Raw genomic sequence first — 17,469 nt, forward strand, 5'->3', positions numbered from 1 at the left:
TCCCCAAAAGACAATCCCATGAACCTTCTGGGGAATGACGTCCAGGCTCCAGGCTCCTGCTCTGCAGGCGGGTCGCAGAGGCAGGTTCCTGACCTAGGACTAGAAGACATTCTCTAGGGTCACTGCCTCCATGGTCTTCCTTGGCAGGTCACTTCTTCCTGGGCTTTGACCTCGGTGCTCTCATGGGGACGAGGGTGATTGGAGGCCCTCCAAGGGGTGCACCGATGTGTCCTGTGCACCAGGCAGAACCAGCATTGCCCTGCAGTGTGGGTGCAAAATGAACCCACATGGCCACGTTGGAAAGTCCTGAAATGTTCATAGCCTATGACATGAAATTGCACTGTGTGAAATCTATTTATTCTTTTTTTTTTTTTTTTCTTTTTTTTCTGAGACGGAGTCTCACCCTGTCACCCCGGCTGGAGTGCAATGGCACGATCTCGGCTCACTGCAACCTCCACCTCCCTGGTTCAAGCGATTCTCCTGCCTCAGCCTCCCGAGTTGCTGGGATTACAGGCACCGGCCACCATACCCCGCTGATTTTCTGTTATTTTTAGTAGAGACGGAGTTTCGCCATGTTGGCCAGGCTGGTCTCGAACTCCTGACTTCAGGTGATCCACCCGCCTCGGCCTCCCAAAGTGCTGGGATTACAGGTGTGAGTCAGCGTGCCCAGACTGAAATCTATTTATTCTATGGAAAGGATCAGAGCTGTAGAAAAATCCTTATGCATGTAAAAGTTCTTTGTGTTTTTACTTGCAATAACTAGAATCTAAACATCTAAAAATAGAAAATATAGGTAATTAAATTGTAGTACATATGATATTATTCTACATAGTAGAATATTATGTGGAGTCCTTAAAATGTTTACAAATAATTTATAACAACATGGGGCCGGGCACAGTGGCTTACACCTGTAATCCCAGCACTTTGGGAGGCCAAGGTGGGTGGGTCACCTGAGGTTAGGAGTTCAAGACCAGCTTGGCCAACTTGGTGAAACCTGTCTCTACTAAAAACACAAAAATTTAGCTGGGCGTGGTGGTGGGCACCTGTAATCCCAGCTACTCGGGAGGCTGAGTCAAGAGATTCACTTGAACCCAGGAGGCGGAGGTTGCAGTCAGCCAAGGTCACGCCACTGCACTCCAGCCTGGGCAACAAGAGTGAAGCTCTGACTCAAAACAAACAAACAAACAAAAACCCAACAGGGGAGATCTTTATATTATCATGTTAAGTGAAAAATACAAAAACAGAAAACAAAACAAAAACCCCACAAAACTCAAGGCCTTAAATTGTAAATATGAGATGCCAGGCATTATTCCCAAAATCTATAAGGAAGCACACCAACCACCATGTTAACATTGTCTATTAGTGGTAGGCCTATTGGAGATTTATTATCTTATTTATGCTACTTCATGTTTTCCTTCCTTTTTTGTTTTGCAACAACTCTGTATTAGTCTGTTCTCACACTGTTATAAAGAACTGCCTGAAACTGGGTAATTTATAAAGGAAAAAGTCTTAATTGATTCACAGTTCAGCATGGCTGAGGCCTCAGGAACTTACAATCATGGCCGAAGGGGAAGCAAACATGTCCTTCTTTACATGGCAGCAGGAGAGAGAAGTGCAGAGCAAAGTGGAAGGAAAAGCCCCGTATAAAACCATCAGATCTCGTGAGAACTCACTCATTATCATGAAAACAGCATGGAAGAACTGCCTCCATGATCCAATCACTTCCCACAAAGTCCCTCCTGCAACATGTGGGGATTACAATTTGGATTACAATTCAAGATGACATTTGGGTGAGGACACAGCCAAACCATGTCAAACTCTATGTACTTTAATATTTAAGGAAAATTACATAAACTTTATCTGAAAATTCCCTGGATTCTTCTCCTCAAGGTCATGCTGTACATATGCAGGATCCTCCTGCCTACATCTCCAAATGGATAATGGATTGAAGCAAAATGTTTGTCCCACCAAACATTGATGTGTAACCCTTTTAGTAACAATTCATAGACCAGGTAAACATGTGTGGAGCAGCCCAGATCAGCTGGAGGCAGCATTATTCTCGTCAGAGTGTGGAACAATGCCTACCCATCTGTCAGCTGGTTATGGTGAAGACAGTATAAATGGAAGCACTGTCAGAAACTAAACACTTATGTAAGTGATGCTGTTCTTATGTCTCCTCTTCCTCTCTATCCCACATATGATGAATTATTTTATGATGATGATGCTGTAGTTGTTATTTTCTATTTGAAATGAAAAGACATGATTACAGATGAGAAAGAGTGTATTTTGTTATCCTTGATGCACTTGAAATGGTTTCCTCTTTTTTTTTTCCTGTTTTCTTCTTCTTCCTTCTCTCTTCACTCTTTCATTCTCGCCTCTCTCCATTTTATAGGTATGATTGATCTTGAAATAATGATGATAACAGAAAGATAGCCCATATAGTCCTTGGGTCACTTCTGTCTCTATTTCTCTTTCTTCCCTCCTCTTTTTTTCTTGGTCCTTTTGCTAGATGGGTTGCGAGCATGGCTCCCTGCCCCTCTCAGTGGGTTTATCTTCATTTTCCATGAGCTCCCACCTCAGTGCATGTGACATCAAAGCCAAAGCTCCAGCCACTTCTCATCCTTTCTTAGGAAAATCTCAAGTCTTAACTTGAAAGTTGAATGTCCTGCTTTTGTTCCTAACTCTGCTCACAGGATAGTGGAAGAAGAAAGGCTCAGCCTGTTACCAGAAAGGACAGATCTGCAGTGTAACCCATCTAGGATGCAGGGTCATGTGGATGGTTCTTCACTCTTCCCTCTGGCTGCCCTTCAGTTGGTGTCCAGATGCCCCTGTGTTAGCCTGGGGGCATTCCTTGCCCTTTGGCCCCTCTTTTGTTGCCTTTTTTTTTTCTTAGACAAGGTCTAATTCCGCTGCCCAGGCTGGAGTGCAGTGGTGCGATCATTGCTCATTGCAACCTCGAACTCCTGGCTCAAGACATTCTCCCCGCTCAGCCTCGTGAGTAGCTGGAACTACAGTTGTGCACCACCATGCCTTGGCTAATTTAAAAAGTCTTTTTGTAGGGATGGGAGTCTCAGGCTGGTCTTGAACTTCTGGCCTCCAGTGATCCTCCTGCCTTGGCCTCCCAAAGTGTTGGGATTACAGGTGTGAGCCATTGTGCCCTGCCCTTTGTTGCTTTTTCACTCCTTTACCCTGTGGTTTCTACTATCCTCAGGGACAACTCTCATTGCCCTGGGGCTTCTGGATCTTCAGCAAGACACACCCCTAAAGGCAAACAATCTTTCTTTAGCAGCAGCAGAGCACAAACGGAGTGTTGCTGTATGCTAAAAGCATACTATTTCCCCACCATGAGAAAGTCTAAGGGGACCAGGGGTCCTGAAGTCCCTATCCTGCCCCCGCCAGTGACAGGTGATGGGGAACAGAATGCTGAAAGAGACCCCACCCAGCCATCTGGTGTGTCAACACCCGCCCCCCCCCCCAGTGCTGTCCACAGGTTGATCCCCATCCCACATGGGTGGCTTAACACATTCATGTCTTCTGAGAGCCATTTGTTGCTCCCCAGTCTCTTCTGTCCTCCTTCTTTGACCAACATTTCCCTGTCTGATTTGCTTGGTCACAGGTAGCCTGTGTCAGTTTCCTCCCAGGACTCTCTTTGCCTGGGAATAAGTGCTATACATGAGAAGCATCCCTCCCAAGCGCTGTGTGTGGCCTCCTGGCATTCTCCTAAGACTTCCTAGAGGATTGCTCTGGTTCCAAAAAGAAACCAGCCACAACCTGTTTGGAGCCCTGCAGGATGTTCCAGCTCACCGACTTCATTCCCCACTACTTGCCCCTCTAGCAGAGCTTCTAGACCAGCAGCCAAGGTGCCTCCATTCGCTGTACATGACTCACCTTTCCCCCTTCTAGACACTTCTTCACGGGTCTAGCCTCTGTTTCCAGCTTTACACAGCACAGGCTGATGCCTGCCACTGAATGGGATCCAGGACTTTTTCAAACCTCAGATCCCCAGCAAAGGTATGACAATGGGCACCCTGACCAGCTCTGAGCCTCTAGGCATAGGGTCTATTTGTTTAATTTTGAATTCACTTTTAAGATTTAAAAATTGAGAGCGCTCATCTTCAACAAAATTCAGGGGATCTAGAAACATCATGCCCACTTGTGGCAGAGTAGCCAACTGGCAGAAACTGATGCTGATGCTGTCAGTTTCCTACACAAAATGCAAACCAGAGTTTACCACAGGCCCCGCTACTCCACATTCTCCTCCACAAGGACACTCAGCAGGCTCCTGTGCTGAACGGCTTGCCTGGTTCTGTAGGTGTAGGGTTTGTTACTCTGTTCCAGGACCTACTTTCCGCAAAGCCCCTTACCTGGCTGTTTCTTCCCTTGGCATACGTGAGAACTCCTTTCCTCACTGAATTGCTTTGACCTTGCTAATTTGTTGTGTTGCAAGTGCTTTTTGGCTGTGTCAGACATGTATGTTCTGTTTATCATTTTAGAGCAATGGTTATTAATTTTTTTCAGATTCTTCTTGGGAATTTGAGAAAAACTTATGGCTCTCCTCCACCATCCTGCCCCCACCTACCCCAATGCACACATGTGCAACATTTGTTCTACAATTCAAGAGCTCTCTAGACCCCTGATATGCTAGGCAATTCGTGGCTGCCATATTAGGAACCCCTGATTTAGGGGAAGGGCTGTTTTCTCCATTAGACAAACTCAACTGTGTAGCATCAATTTCATGGGTCTACTGTGTACTGTGCCCAAAAAATGCCACTGAATGCTGCCTGACTGGTGGATGGCAAGACTGTCCATTAATGTGGTCATTTAGGCTGCCTCTGCCCAGGTCTTGGGGTCATTGGCACTAATTCACAACACCCTCAAGTCACCCAGGGAAGATGAGACACAGTTGGCTGTAGACCCACAGTTTGGGCATTACAGCTGCCCTTGAAGTTGACAAATAACCACAACCTTCAAATTGTTATGAAAAGAGCACAAATCCAATTAAGAAAGCTTTTCCAAAAGAAATAACAGTGTTCCTACCCCCTCTGTCACTCTCCACCCCCTTTTTGTCCCAGAATAATGTTGTGCTGATAGGAACATGGATAAATTAATTACAGTCTGGAATGTTATTCACGGGTAGGAAAGAACACTAAATCTACTCGCACAATGTTTGATATTTAAAGATAAACATTGCCTTTATGTTTTTTTTTTTAAACCTCAGTCAGCCTAGTTTACGAAGACATAGGTATAATCCTTTTAAATGCTGTGGATTTTTTAATCGCAAAGGTAACAATATGCTGGGTGTTTTACCCAGCCAGAGAACCAGGAGATGCAGGAATGAGATTAGCATCTCTTTAGTTCCTTGCATATTTGATATTATTTTGGTGTACCTCCAATTCCTGATAACATAGAAGAACTCTTGTGGTTGAAGTCCCTGAAATGGAAGGATATTGGTAACCCTGAATTTAAAACAAGCACAGGCAGCCTTTGTGGGAATGTGTGTGAAAGTCACTTTCTAGAAACAGGACTGTCCATAGCCATTGCCATGGTTTCTGTGTCATTTCAACCAGAACCTTAGGCCTGGAAGTCTGGATGGATGTGGGTTGGCATGGTCCTCTATGGGCATTAAATGAATAAATGGATATAGCAGAGGGAGTATCCAGCATGACTCAGAGAAGGATGAGAGGAAACATATTCAAACAAAATCTTTAGAAAAGCAAATTTCAAAAAAAAAAATGCTTAAGTATAAGATATTTTGATGACAACCATGATTTTCAAATTGAATTCTTATTCTAAGTAATGGTCTAATCTGAACTTAGACCTCTTTCCTTAATTTTTTTCTCAATAAGCCTTTGGTGTCTAGTCAGTTCAATTCAGTATTTACTGAGTCCCTATATGGACAGGGTATAAGGCATCAATCAAATGTATGTCCAAAATTGCCCACCATACAGGGCAGAGCTAAAATGCCTAACACCCCTCCTCTCACCAACACATCCCCCACCCACATCTCCAAAGACTTCCTGGCAGAGGTGATCTCTGCCTGCTGGGACAGATGTATAGGCTCCAACAGCAGCAGGGTGGCCCCTCTGACCACCACCTTGGGACCCACATTGCTCTTAGAACTATTCCTCTTTTTTCATCCTTGAAGCCCCCACCAAAGCTCAGCCTGGATCAACTTTATCTAGGAATCTGACAAGTTTCCAGGCTGATTTCCTGACCCAGTCAGATCCTCTTCCATCTTTCTTTGGGTGGTCAATTTTCTACTTCATTTTCCACCTCACATATTGGCCGTTGATGACCACATCAGCTCTTCTATGCTATAAGCTCCCAAGGAACAAATTCTATCAAATGATTGGCCTTTCAGCTCTCTACTGTGACCAGAAAGTTGCCTGGTACGTAAAAAGGGGTTCACAGGTATTTCTCATGTGGATAACTGGTGACTCATCTATCCATGATTTTGGGGATCCCCCACTTCCTGGACTAATTGTAAACCACCTTGTACCACCTGGGGGTGCCTGAGCACAACAGAGCTAAGTGAACATTTCATCAGTCTAATTGAATTCAGTGGAATGTTGGGGGCCTGGAAATTTGGACTAGGAAGGTAAGCAGGAGGAATAAGTGTGAATGACAGTATCTAAATTAAAATCTGTTGCCACGAAAGAAGATCAGATCTTTTCTCCTCTGATTTGTCCTTCTAGAAGTCACAAGATGCCCAAAGAATCATAAGCAATGGGTAACTAGGCAAGGGAATTATCTTTGACAAATGCCATGATTGCTGTGTCCCATTTCTCTTGGCAGCAAGAGTGGCCCAAAGACTAAACTGAGATGGGGGTCTGCACCCCTGCATGGGACTCAGGCTCTGCAGCTAGCCTTCCAACCACTAAACCTGAGCTGAGGTACTTTTAGCTCTTTATTTCTTGTTTTTCTCATTTGTCACTCAGATGAGAAGAATGCCCGCTCTGTTTGACTCAGTGTCAGTGTGATGAAGTAAAACAGCTTCTTTAAATCCCTCTGCAACAAGGCAGTGAATTGAAAATAAGAAAGATAGGGAAGAACATTCTGGGCAAGACAGCTCAATGAGTTCATGCTTTGATCGATCTCTCAGCTCTGAACACAAAGCCATGACAGGTAGGCATAAAAACAGAAAGCTAAAAAGAGATGTCTGGCTCAACAGAAGCAGAAGGGACACTGCCAGAAGCCTCTGACCTACTGGGCTCTTTGTCTAAAATCAGCAGGGAGTTTGGCCTCTGCTGGGCAAACCCAAGACGCCCCACCCAAGATGGCAGACAGGAACCAAGTACTTGCTTAAAGTCAGGAACTAGGGTGGGGCCCCGAAAGAAAGACAGTGCCTCACTGCTGCCTAGGGACCAAGGTTTTAGAAAAATAAGGTTGAGGGGCCAAGATGGCCGATTAGCTGCAGCTGCAGTCCGCGGCTCTCATGGAGAGGAATGAAAACAGCCAGTGAATTCAGCACCTTCAACTAAAATATCCAGATTCTCGGCCCCACTCGGACTAGTCAGACAACTAGACCTATGGAGAATGAAGAAAAGCAGGCTGGGAAAATGGTCCACCCGAGAGCGGCACGGAGCCAAAGGAAGCCCCAACCCCAGCAAAGGGAAGAGGTGAGTGAGTGTGCGACACCACCCGGAAAACCATGCTTCTCCCATGGATCTTTGCAACCCGCAGATCGGGAGATCCCTTCATGAGCCCATGCCACCGGGGCCTTGGGTCCGACACACAGGGCTGTGCAGAGTCGTGGCAGAGCGGCCACTCAGGCACACACAAAGACCCAGGAATTTTACATACTCCAGCCCAAGGAATCCCAGCAAGGCAGGAGATCCATTCATCTATTCCCCCAGGAAGGGGGCTGAACCCAGGGAGCCAACCAGCATTGCTTTGCAGGCCCCGTTTACACAGCACCTCACAGGTTAAGGCCCACTGTAATTTCTGCCAGCCAGTGGTGACAGCCTGGAGTCAGCCTGAGATGGACTGAGCTCTCGTGGGTAGAGGCAGCCACCAGCTCTGCGGTTCAGTTGACTCAGCCATTCTAGCCTGCCAGCTCCGGGGAGTCCAGACAGTCTGGGCAAGGAGGAGTCTCCCACAACGTGTAGCACAGGTGCTGTGCCAGATCGTGGCCAGACTGCTTCTTTAAGTGGGACCCCGATCCAATCCTCCTCACTGGGTGGGGCCTCCCTGTGGGAATTTCAGCAGCTCCAGCCAGGGTTATATGGAAAATACTCTGCTCTCTCCTGGGACGGAGACCCCCATGAGAAGGGGTGGCCGACGTCGCTGCAGTTCAGTGGACTCAGTCTTTCCAGCCTGCTGGCTCTGGAGAGTTCAGGCGGTCTGGAGGAAGGGTCCCCTCAATGCAGCACACCCGCTACACCTGCTCTAACAAAAAGCAGCCAGACTGCTTCTTTAAGTGGGCCCCTGATCCCGTTCCTCCTGACTGGGTGAGACCTCCCAACAGGGGTCTCCAGAGACCTCCCACAGGAGCGATCAGGCAGGCAACATGTCAGTACATTCCTGGGATGGAGAAAAACGAGCAGGCTGCCATCTTGCTGTTTTGCAGACTTCACTGGTGATACCTCCGGGTATGGGAAAAACCAAGGCCACTAGGGTCTGGAGCAGACCATGAGCAAACCACAGCAGCCCTATGGAAGAGTGACCTGACTGATAAAAGAAAAACAAACAAACAAACAGAAAGCACCACTGACAACATCAACCAGGAAAACCCCATTCAAAGGTGAGCAACCTCGAAAATCAAAGGTTGATAAGCCCACAAAGATCAGAATCAATACAAAAACGCTGAAAACTCAAAAAGCCAGAGTGCCTCTTCTCCTCCAAATGACTGCAACACCTTTCCAGCAAGGGCATGGAACTAGGCTGAGGCTGAGATGGCTGAAATGACAGAAGTAGGCTTCAGAAGGTGGCTAACAATGAACGTCACTGAGCTAAAGGAGCATTTTGTAACATTAAAAAGTGGAGAAACGACATGAACAGACACTTCTCAAAAGAAGACATTCATGCAGCCAACAAACAAATGAAAAAAAGCTCAACATCACCGATCATTAGAGAAATGCAAATGAAAACCACAATCAGCTACCATCTCACTCCCATCAGAATGGCTATTATTAAAAAGTCAAGAAACAACAGATGCTGGTGAGATTGCAGATAAAAATGAATGCTTTTACCCTATTGGTGGGAATATAAATTAGTTCAACCATTATGGAGGACAGTGTGGCGATTTCTCAAAGATCTAGAGGCAGAAATACCATTTGGCCCAGCAATCCCTTTACTGGGTATATATATCATTCTATTATATATATATAAAATAGGAATACAAAACATGCTATTCCTATTATATGTGTAATAGGAATACAAATCATTGTATTCTAAAGATACATGCATATGTTCATTGCAGCATGATTCATAATAGTAAAGACATGGAATCAACCTAAATGCTAGACTGGATAAAGAAAATGTGGTACATATACACCATGGAATACTATGCAGCCATAAAAAGGAAAGAGATTATGTCCTTTGCAGGGACACCGATGGAGCTGGAAGCCATTATCCTCAGCAAACTAATGCAGGAACAGAAAACCAAACACTGCATGATCTCATTTATAAGTGGGAGCTGAATGACGAGAACACATGGCCACGTGATGGGGAATAACACACACTGGGGCCTGTCAGGGAAGGGGGAGAGAGAGCATCAGGAAGAATAGCTAATGGATGCTGGGCTTAATACTTACGTGATGGGTTGATCTGTGCATTTTGTAACCAAATGTACCTGTAATTTATGATCCAATTCAAGTTGAATTTTTTATAAAAGATAAAGGAAAGATTAGGATTATGTTTTTACATAGAAATGCACAATTGTTTCAGTACAAACTAAAGAGATTTTCAGAATTTCATAGATGAAAACAATTCACATTTGCTAAAATGTATCCTGTTAATACTAACGGTTGTACTTCAGCCATAAGAAAAGAGGACAGAAGGGAATGTGTGAAAGTCAGTATTAAATGGTAGTCAATTAAAAATAAAATAAAAATTTTGAAAGGTAAAATAATAATTACTGAAACTGATAAACAATATTAATAATTTTAATAGCCATTAAATTAACAAAATAATAATAATTAGATTTGGAATTTTTTAAAGAATAAGATGAGTTAAATGGGTGAAAGTCCACAGAAAGAAAGTTTTCTGGGTCCTTGATGTGATCGGGAAGAAAACAGAAATATTTAACAACAGAAATTTTGTAGGAAATTCATAGTTTACTAAGTATGCTAAAATTTTATAGATAATTACAAAAAGGATATAAGTAATCTATAAGTTGCAAAGCAACAAAATATATTCTTTTGTGTAAATAAAAGGGAAAATAGAATGGTTTCTTACACCAATGAGAAATAGGAGGGAAAAATACTTTAAGAGAAAAAGTTGTTAAATAAAAATCAAAATGTAACATGGTAAAAATATATGCAGGTACATCAATAATCATAATATCTTTAAATAGAATAAGCACACAAAAGACTACAATGATTACATTGAATAACAAAATAAAATCTAATTATATGCTGCTTACAAGATATACATTTGAAGTAAAACCAAATTGAAAAGTTGAAAATTAAGTAATAAAAAAATACTAAGCAAAGGCTAACACACAGAAATCTAAGGTAGCAATATTAACACAAGACAAAGTAAAAATTCAGGTGATTAATAGTACACAAAGATCACCCAATTTAATAAAAGGAAACAGTCTGCTAGGAAAACATTACAATTATGGGTATGTAGTTAACTATACAGACTCAGCAAATATAAAGCAATCCTGGCAGATTTATAAGACATTGATATATCTATCTATCTTATCAATTCCCTTAAGGGGAACTGAGTTGTAGGGAGCCATTTAACACACTTCTCTCAGCAACTGGTAGATCTGCCCTCCCCAACATAGTAAGCATATAGAATATTTGAGTGATGAAATTAACAAAGTTCATTAAATATATATATAGAGAGAGCACTACACCCAACCAATAAACAATATGCATTTTTTAAACAAGTGTTCACGGAACTTTTTTTACCATTTGGCCATGTACTAGATCATGAAAGAAGTCTCAACAACATTTTAAATATTAGTTTTACATACGTGCTTGGCTCTATGATCAAAATGCAGTTAGGTTATAAATCAGCAGTAAATTTATGGTCAATAAATTTTCACATATCTGAAAACCAAAAACCAAGTACATGTCTACTTAACCCATTGGTTAGAGAAGAAAACATTTTAGAAACAATAAAATACTAAATTCCATAGAAAATACTATATATGAAAGTTTCTGGGATGCAGCTAATGTGGTTCTTAGAGGTAAATTGACAGCATTAAATGAATTTTTGAAAAAAAAGATAGAAAATAAATTTAACTAAAAAAAGGAGACATATGAAATAAACTAAAGAAAGTAGATTAAACAAAATTTTAAAAACGAAAATTAGCAAAAATGAAAATGAAAAAGGAGAGAAGAGCTACTAGATGAAAAGCTACTCAAGGAACACAATTTGAAGATTTAAATAAGGTATATATTTTTCCAGAAAAAAAACATGAACTTCCAAAGTCAATTTATGAATAAATAGAGCTTCATCATAAAACTGGAATCTATAAAAAGTATCAGTTCAATAGATGGATTTACTAACATATTAGACACAGCTGAAGAAATTATTTATGAATTAGAATGTAAGTCAGTTAAAAATATTCAGGGTGAAACACAAGAGAAAAATAATGAAAAATACAAAAAAAGAGTATAAGAGATGTAAGGAAAAGGATTAAGAGAAGTGCAGTTAGAGGCTGAGAAGTACAGGAGAAAATGAACAGAGCAGAAGTGATATTTGAAGAGATAGGGACTGAGAATTTTCGAAAAACTGATTTTAAAAATGAAGCCATGGGTGAAAGAAGTATTTAAAACTTCAAGAAAAATTACTTTAAGGAAAATCAGACTTTCTTAGTGCATCATATTAAAATGCTGAAAACAAAAAATAAAGAGAAAATCTTACAATCAGACAGAGGGGAAAAAGATATACAGGAATCACCAATAAGATAGATACTGTATCTCATTTCCCAAAAGGAAGATTGAATACTATAGAAAATTAAATGGCATCTTTAAAGTGCTGAAAGAAAATAACTACCCACCTAGAATTCTATACCTAATGAAAATGTCCTTTAAAAATGAAGGCAAAATAAAGGCTCTAAGAATTCAAGGAGCATTCTGTAATCTCTAATGTTTTAACTAAAATAATGAAAGAATGTATAAATAATAATGGGGAAATATGAAACAAAGAAAAATACTTCATTAATCTAAAAAGGATAAGAAATAATAAGTCCACAGACAAGTGTAACAAATAGAAACATTACAGAGTTGGTAGAACTTGAGGAGAAATAGATGAATCCACTGTTCAACACTACTTTAACAGAAACAGACAGATACAGCATGCTAAAAATCAGTGCGAACATAGTTGAATTCAGCAGCACCATCAATCAACTGGATCTAATTCATCTAAAACGTCATCCAACAACAGCAGAATACACATTCTTCTCAAGCTCATATGGAACACTCACCAAGATAGACCACATTCTGCGTCATAAAATACACTTGGCAAATTTAGAAGAATCAAAATCATCCTATGTCTGCCCTCAGACCACAATGGAATGAAAACTAGAAATCAATGACAGAAAGATAACAGGAAAAATCCCCAACTACTTGGAGGTTGAACAATATACCTAATAACACATGAATCAAAGAAGAAATCTCAAGGTAAATTTTAAAATATTTTGAACTAAATGAAAATAAAAATACATCTTGTCAAAATTTGTGAGATGCAGCAAAAGCAGTGTTTAGAGGAAAAGTTGTAGCATTAAATGCATATGTTAGAAATGAGGAAAGATCTAAAATTAACAATCAGCTTTCAGCATGGAAAACTGAAGAAGAACAACTTAAGCCTAAAGCAAATAGAAAAAAAAAGAAATAAGAAAAATTAATTAAAAATAGGAAATAAGTGAAGAAAATCGACAAAGCCAAAAGCTGGTTCTTTGAAAACATCAATAAAATTGACAAACTTCTAGTCAGGCTAAGAACAAAAAACAGGAGACACAAATTACCAACATTAGATAAGAAAGAGAGTCATCACTACTGATTACATGAACATCAAAATGATCATTTAAAAATACTGAAAACAACATTATGCTCACAATTTTGAAGAACTTTGATGAAATGGACCAATTCTTTGAAAGACCCAAACTACCAAAACTCACACAAGGAAAATAGATCTGAATAGGCCCATATTTATTAGATAAATTGAATCAATAATTAATAGACTTCCAAAACGAAAGCACCAAGCTAACATGGTTTCCCTGGTAAATTCTATCTAACACTTTTAAAATAAGTGATATTAATTCTCTGTAGTCTCTTTCAGAAAATAGAAGCAGAGGAAACACTTCCTAATTCATTATATGAGGCTAACATTATCCTAATACCAAGAGCAGACATTACAATAAAGGAAAACTACAGACTAATATCTCTCATGAATGTGGATGCAAAAATTCACAACAAAATATTAACAAATCAAATACAATAATGTACAAAAAGAATTATACATCACAAATGAGTGAGATTTATTTCAGGTATGGAAGGCTGGTTTAACATTTGAGAATCAGTTAATGGAACCCACCATACCAACAGGCTGAAGAAAAAAATCATGATTATATCAATTGATGAAGAAAAAGCATATGACAAAATCCAAACCCATTCATGATGAAAACTCTCAGCAAACTAGGAATTCCACTTCATAAAGCACATCTACAAAAACCTACAGCTAACATCATCCTTGATGGTGAGAAACTGAATGTTTTCTCCTTAAGATCAGGAATTAGACCAAGATGTCCCTCTCACAACTCCTATTCAACATTATACTGGAAGTTCTAGCTTGTGTTAAAAAACAAGAAAAGGAAATAAAAGACATATAAGTTGGGAAGGAAAAAATAAAACTGTCTTTTTCACAAATGACATGATTGTCTATTTAGAAAATCCCAAGAATTAACTAAAATTTCTTGGAACTAATAAGTGATTTTATTAGTTTACTAAGACTGCCAATAACAAAATACAACAGACTGGGTGAGTTAAATGACTTAAATTTATTTTCTTAGTTTTGGAAGCTAGAAGTTCAAGGTCAGGGTGTCAGCAAGTTTGATTTCTCCTGAGGCCTCTCTCCTCCTCTTGCAGATGGCCACATTTTTGCTGTGTCCTCACATGGCCTTTTCTCTGTGTATGAAAATCCCTGGTGTCTCTTTCTGTTTGTCTCATCTTCTTAGAGGGACACCAGTCAGATTGAATTAGGGTCCACCCTAGAGGCCTCATTTTAACTTAATTACTTTTTAAAGTCCACATCTCCAAATGCAGTCACATTCTAGGGTACTGGGGATTAGGGTTTCAACATATGAAATTTGTGGAGGGACAAATTCAGTCCATAATAGTGATTATATTATAGCAAGGTTGCAGAATACAAGGTTGATATAGGAAAGCCAATAGCTTTCTTATATATTATCAATGAACAATTAAAAATACAAATTTAAAAGCACAATATCATTTACAATAGTACCAAACAAAGAAGGAAAGACATTAATTCTCAGGTAGAAATATACAAAAACATATACAGGATCTATATGCAGAAAATTATAAAACTCTGATGAAAGAAATCAAGTCAAATGAAAATAAATGGAGAGATATTTCATGTCCTTGGATTGGAAGACTCAATGTTATTTAAAAGACAATTCACTGTAACTTGATCTATAGATTCAACATAATCTCCCCAAATTCCAGCAAGCTACTTTGTGCATATCAACAAACTGATTCTGAAGTTTATATAAAAAAGCAAAAGACATAAAATAGCCAATACAATATTGAAGAACAGAGTTGAAGGCTGACACTACTGACTTCAAGACTTAATATAAAGCTCCAGCAAGGAAGACACCACAGTACTGGTGAAAGAATAGACACTTAGGTCAGTGGAACAGAATAGACAGGCCAGAAGAGGACTCTCACAAATATACTATAGGCAATTCTCTTTGATAAAGAACCAAAGACAATTCAATGGAGTAAGGGCAGTGTTTTCAACAAATGGTGCATAACAATTGGACAGCCACGTACAAGAAAACAAATCTAGACTCAGATCTTACACCTTTCACAAAAACTAACTGAAATAGATCATGGATCTCAATGTAAAATACAATACTTTAAGATTCCCAGAAAAAAAAAAGCAGAAAATCAATGTAACCTTGAATTTAGTGATGAGTTTTAAAATACAAGCCAAAAAGCATGATTCATGAAAAAAATTTATAAATTATACTTGATTAAAATTAAAATACTATGTTCTGTGAAAAATACTGTTAAGGGAATCAAAAGACAAGGCACAGACTGGGAGAAAATATTTGCAAACCGCCTATGTGATACGGGACTTGTATCCAAAATACACAAGAAACTCTTAAAAAAACAAGAAAGCAAGTAATGCAATTTTAAAGTGGGCTAAAGATCTGAAGAGACAGATCACCAAGGAAGATTCATAGAATGGCAGAGAGAAAGATGCCCATCATAATTTACGGCTGGGCACAGCAGCACCAGCTCCTCAGAAGGCTGAGGCAGGAGGGCCCCTTGAAACCAGGAGTTTGAAGCTATTGTAGGCTATGATGTGCCTGTGAATGGCCACTGCACTCCAGACTGGGCAACATAGTGAGAGCTCATCTTTAAAATAAATAAACAAATGAATAAATAATTAATTTGTCATTAGAGAGTTCCAAGTTAAAACAAAAGCAAGATGCCACTACACACCTATGAGAATGGTTAAAATCCAAATGCCTGACAATACCAAATGATGACAGAGAGGCAGAGCAACAGGAACTCTTGCTCATTGCTGGTGGGAATGCAGAATGGTGCAGCCACTTTGAAAGACAGTTTGGCTGCCTCTTACAGAACTAAATATAGTCTTAGTACAGAATCCATCTGCTGTGCTCCTAGATACTTATCCAATTGATTTGAAAACTTATGTTCGCATAAAAAAATCTGCATGTAAATGTTTAAAGCAGATTTATTCATAATTGCCAAAAACTGGAAGCAACTAAGATTCTGTTCAACAGCTGAATGAATAAACAAGTTGTGGAACATCTATATAGTGGAATGCGGAATATAATTCTGCAATAAAAAGAAATGAGTATTGAGCTATGAAAAGATATGAAGGAATCTTAAATGCATACTGCTAAGTGAAAGAAGCCAGTATGTTTATAGCAGCATGATTTATATTCCTTTGGGTATATACCCAATAAACTATGCAACCGTAAAAAATGATGAGTTCATGTCCTTTGTAGGGACATGGATGAAGCTGGAAACCATCATTCTCGGCAAACTATCGCAAGGACAGAAAACCAAACACTGCATGTTCTCACTCATAGGTGGGAATTGAACAATGAGAACACTTGGACACAGGAAGGGGAACATCACACACCAGGGCCTGTTGTGGGGTGGGGGGAGGGGGGAGGGATAGCATTAGGAGATATACCTAATGTAAATGACGAGTTAATGGGTGCAGCACACCAACATGGCACATGTATACATATGTAACAAACCTGCACGTTGTGCACATGTACCCTAGAACTTAAAAGTATAATAAAAAATATATATATAAAGAAAGAAGCCAGTATGCAAAGGCTACATATTATATGATTCCAATTACATAATAGTCTGGAAAATGCAAAACTGTAGAGACTCGAAAAGTGATCAATGAGTTCCAGGGTTAAGGTGGAGGGTAGAGGGTGAATAGGTGAAATGCAGGTAATTTTTAGGGCAGTAAGATTATTGTAATGTAAAATTTTAGGGCAGTAGAATTATTTAAATGGTGGATATAAGATATTGCGTTGCATTGCCTATGCAACCAAAGGTGAACCTTAATGAATGCAAATTTTGAAAAATTATTTAAGAGGTTGGGGGATCCCAAGAGAGAATGCAGACCATGAGAAGAGAATCTAATCGTATTACAAATATAGGAAACAGTCTCACTGAAGGGATGGGTCAGGGAGGGGAAGAGAAGAATACTGAAGTATTTTGGAAATAAGTGAGGCTTATAAGATTAAAGGCAAAGGGAACTGCATGCGAGCACTGTACTCTAGTTGATAAAATTGTTTCCCATAGAGGTACTGGTTAACAATTCTGTTATTGCTATGTATTTATACTGGAATGGAACAATTACACGAATGGGTGACAGATGGTAGAAGCCAGGTTTCTCACCACTGGAGTGGCTGTTTATCAAGAAGCAGGAGGAGAAAGAATGATTCATGCAGTGATGGATTTGAGTTGGAGAGAGCAGTGTGGACTCATATTTAGCTCAATAGAGAGGCTGATGGTTATCTATAGAAGTATTTATAGATATGCATATATACAT

General features: G+C 39.9%; 1 protein-coding gene across 1 annotated transcript in view; it reads right to left on the reverse strand.

Annotated features, from left to right (window-relative positions):
- The window catches only part of KCNE1 (potassium voltage-gated channel subfamily E regulatory subunit 1), a 68,275-nt gene that overhangs the window by 17,459 nt on the left and 33,347 nt on the right, over positions 1 to 17,469 (reverse strand). The gene's annotated exons all lie outside the window — the stretch shown is intronic.

Source organism: Pan paniscus, chromosome 22 (genome assembly GCF_029289425.2).
Source record: "Pan paniscus chromosome 22, NHGRI_mPanPan1-v2.0_pri, whole genome shotgun sequence".
In the NCBI taxonomy this organism is placed as follows: Eukaryota; Metazoa; Chordata; class Mammalia; order Primates; family Hominidae; genus Pan; species Pan paniscus.